Raw genomic sequence first — 4,030 nt, 5'->3', positions numbered from 1 at the left:
GCACAAGGCCTATATTTTCTTATATTTCTTTTTATGGTTAAGTAAATTACTATTAATTCACGGTAAATGCTCGAAAATCAAAATAATTGAATAAAAACCTTATGGATCCTAAAAAGAATCTAGCAAAATTTATTTAGATTCCTAATTTGAAAATTTGGGTGTTACAGTGTGTGAGTGTGAGTGTGTGTGTGTGTGAGAGAGAGAGAGAGGAGTATGTGTGTGTGTGGGAGAGAGAGAGAGCAAGAGTGTGTGTGCGCGCGCGCCCGCGTGTGTGTGTGAGTTGTGTTAGTGTGTGTTAGCACAAGTTTGATAAAATAAGTCTAGATAATTGAGTACTAATCCAAAAGATATGTAAAAATTATATTTGAACATGAAAATTAAGTAGAAAACTATGAAATTTATAAAACACAACGAACAATGACGAAGTACATATAATCGAAATATACAAATTGTGATACATAATGATTCTAATACATTAAAGATCAGCATCTACTGGCACGGTAATTATCTTCTTCACATATGTTTCTTAATTATGATCACGGCGCAAGTATGGAGCGTCCTCATTGGTTAACAGGATGCATGGATCACCATTCACCGCGAAAAGGAGGAATCTCAACAAACTTATTATAATCCTCCGACAGGTCTATCTTGTCCTCGACTCCAATGATATTTCTTTTTCCTGAAAGAACTATGTACCGCTTTGGCTCATCTGTTTGCATGTTTAACCCCTTCTTTGGCTTGCTGGACATGTCCTTCACGTAGAAAATCTGAGCGACATCCTAGGCTAGGACGAATGGCTCATCTCTATAACCAAGATTGTTGAGGTCCGCTATTGTCATCCCGTACTGATCTTTTGTCACCCCTCCTCCAGTCAACTTCACCCATTGGCACCAAAACAGAGGTATCTTCAAAATGGGTCCATAATCCAGTTCCCATATCTCCTCTATGTAACCATAATATGTCTCCTTTTTACCATTGCTATCTGTGGCATCCATACGGACACCACTATTTTGGTTGATGCTCTTTTTATCTTAGTCTCTGGTGTAAAATATGTTCCCATTTATCTCGTAGCCTTGGAATATTTGGATACTCCAAGGTGGTCCCCTAGCCAACCACACCAGCTGTTCTAGTATATCCATATTATGCATTAGATGCTTCCATAACCAACTAGCGAAAGAATCCATGTATCGACGTGTAATCCAGGCCTCACACTTTTTTGGGAATTCGGAGCATAGAATCTTCTTATGTTCCTCGATGTACGGATCCACCAAGGAGGATTGTTGAAGAACCATGTAATGTGCTTTTTTGAATGAGAAATCATCCTACTTTCTTTCCTAGTGTGCCCTTTCCACGTATTCTCCCCTCGTACCACGATTCAGGAACCCCAATCGGTTTAAGGTCATCAATAAAGTCAACACAGAACTCAATAACCTCCTCTATTCCATATCCACTGGCGATGCTTCCTTCAGGACGAGCATGATTACGAATATATTTCTTTAGTATGGCCATAAACCGAAAGGGAATATATTGTGCAGCAATACAAGTCCAAGAATATCAATCTCTTTGACAAGGTGAACTAGGATGTGTGTCATAATGTTGAAGAATGATGGTGGAAATATCAACTCAAAGCCAACTAGACATTGTACCACATCGTTCTGCAGGTTTATGAGATTGTCTGGATCAACTACCTTCTAAGGAATTGCGTTGAGGAAAGCACACAGCTTTACAATGGTTAATCGAACTTTCTCAAGTAGAATCCCATGCAACGCAATCGGAAGAAGTTGAGTCATAAGCATGTGGTAGTCATGAGACTTTAGGTTTGTGAATTTCTTCTTTGGCATATTTAGAATTCCTTTTATGTTCGAGAAGTATCCAGATGGGACCTTGATACTGCTCAAGCATTCGAACATGCTTTCCTTCTCTTCTTTGCTAAGAGTATAGCTGGTAGGATTTAAGTAGTGCCGTCCATTTTCTCACATTTTTGGATGTAGTCCATCTCATTCTTCCATATGTTGCAATTCCTTTCGTGCTTCTAGTGTATCTTTTTTCTTCCCGTACACTCCTAGGAATCCTATCAGGTTGACGTAAAGATTCTTCATGATGTGCATCATATCAATTGAATTGCGAACATCTGAGACTTCCCAATATGGTAGCTCCCAAAAAATAGACTTCTTCTTCCACATGGGCGCCATTCTATTTTTGCTCAGAACAGGTTGGCTACCAGGTCCCTTTCCAAATACTACTTCTATATCCTTTACCATATCAAAGACTTGCATACCACTTCAGAGCGGCTTTGTACTGTCGTCTACTTGCCCTTTGAAATGCTTGCCTCTCCTTTGTAACTGATGTTTGATGGGGAGAAACCAATAATGACCCTTGTATACAACATTTTTGCAGTGAGTCAAGTATACACTATCAGTTTCATCTAAGCAGTGTGTGCAGGCTCTATATCCCTTATTCGTTTATCCTAACAGGTTACTAAGAGCAGGCCAGTCATTGATGGTTACGAATAACAAGGCTCGTAGGTTAAAGTTCTCCTATCAGTATTCATCCCACATCCATACACCTTCTTCGTACCATAGCAATAACAGTTCTTCGACCAATGGTCTTAGGTACACAACAATGTCATTACCAGGTTGCTTTGGGCCCGGGATAAGCACCGGCATCATGATGAATTTTCACTTCATGCAGAGCCATGGTGGGAGATTGTATATACATAGAGTCATAGGCCAAGTGTTGTGGTTACTGCTCATTTCACCGAAAGGATTCATGTCATCCGTACTCAAAGTGAACCTTATGTTCCTTGCATCCAATGCAAAGTCTAGGTAAGTTCTATCTATTTTTCTCCACTGGGATCCATCAGCCGGGTGTCTCAACATTGTATCTTGCTTTCGTTCTTCTTTGTGCCATCGGAACTTAGCATGATCTTTGTTCCTAAATAGACACTTCAAACGTGGTATTATAGGAGAGTACAATATGACCTTGGCAGGAACTCTCTTCCTAGGACGCTCCCCCTCGACTTCTCCAGGATTGTCTCTCCTGATCTTATACCTCAATGCACCGCATACGGGGCATCATCCAAATTCTCATACTCATCACCGCGGTACAGGATACAGTCATTGGAGCATGCATGTATCTTCTGTACCTCCAAACGTAGAGGGAAAACAAGTTGTTTTGCTTCGTACGATGTGGCAGGCAACTCGTTATCCTTAGGAAGCATTTTTTTAAAGTTTCAATAATTCACCAAATTCCTTGTCGGATACACCATGCGTTGCCTTCCATTGTAGCAACTCCAAAGTGATGCCAAGCTTCTTCAAGCCATCTGTGCATCCTAGGTACAACAACTTGTGATGGTCCGCTAACATCTGCTGGAACTTCATCCTCTCATTCTCACATTCACATTCTTCACGCGCATCGCGCAGCGCCTGCCCAAGATCGTCTGTGGGATCATCATCTTCAACCTCTCCTTGAGGCTCTTCCATTGGAGCATCATCATCAAAGGCACCGAATCCAGCGTGGCCAGAAAAGTTACCGTTAAAAACTTCTTCTTCATTATCCTCCATTATAACCCCTTTTTCTCCATGACTGGTCCAACAAATGTAATTGGACATGAAACCATTAGCAAAAATATGGCTGTAAAGGTCCTTCAAGAGGAGTAATCCTTCTTGTTCTGGCAATGGATGCACGGGCAGCACATGAAACCATTCCGCTTGTTTGTCTCGGCCACATCCAAAAAATAATGGAGGCCATCAATGAACTCCTTGGAACATCGGTCAGCATTGTACATCCATTGTCGATACATCTGCATTGCACGATATGGTATTTTACATAACATGAACAATTACACAACATGATTAATTAAAACATCTAAAATATCAATTTTGTTACACGTATCAAATAAATGTAATAAATGAATAAATTCTCATAATTACAATAACATGAATAATTAAAAGATCTCAAATATCCATCACACAATATGAATAATAATTAAAAGGTCTACATGATCCATTACACAACATGATTAATTAAA

The 4,030-nt window shown here is 40.0% G+C and overlaps 1 pseudogene; it reads right to left on the bottom strand.

Annotated features, from left to right (window-relative positions):
- Window positions 1-475: 475 nt before the first annotated feature.
- LOC112896748 lies at window positions 476-3,808 on the bottom strand (annotated as a pseudogene).
- Window positions 3,809-4,030: the final 222 nt, after the last annotated feature.

Source organism: Panicum hallii, chromosome 1 (genome assembly GCF_002211085.1).
Source record: "Panicum hallii strain FIL2 chromosome 1, PHallii_v3.1, whole genome shotgun sequence".
Lineage (NCBI taxonomy): Eukaryota > Viridiplantae > Streptophyta > Magnoliopsida > Poales > Poaceae > Panicum > Panicum hallii.
This window is presented reverse-complemented; position numbering and strand designations above follow the sequence as displayed.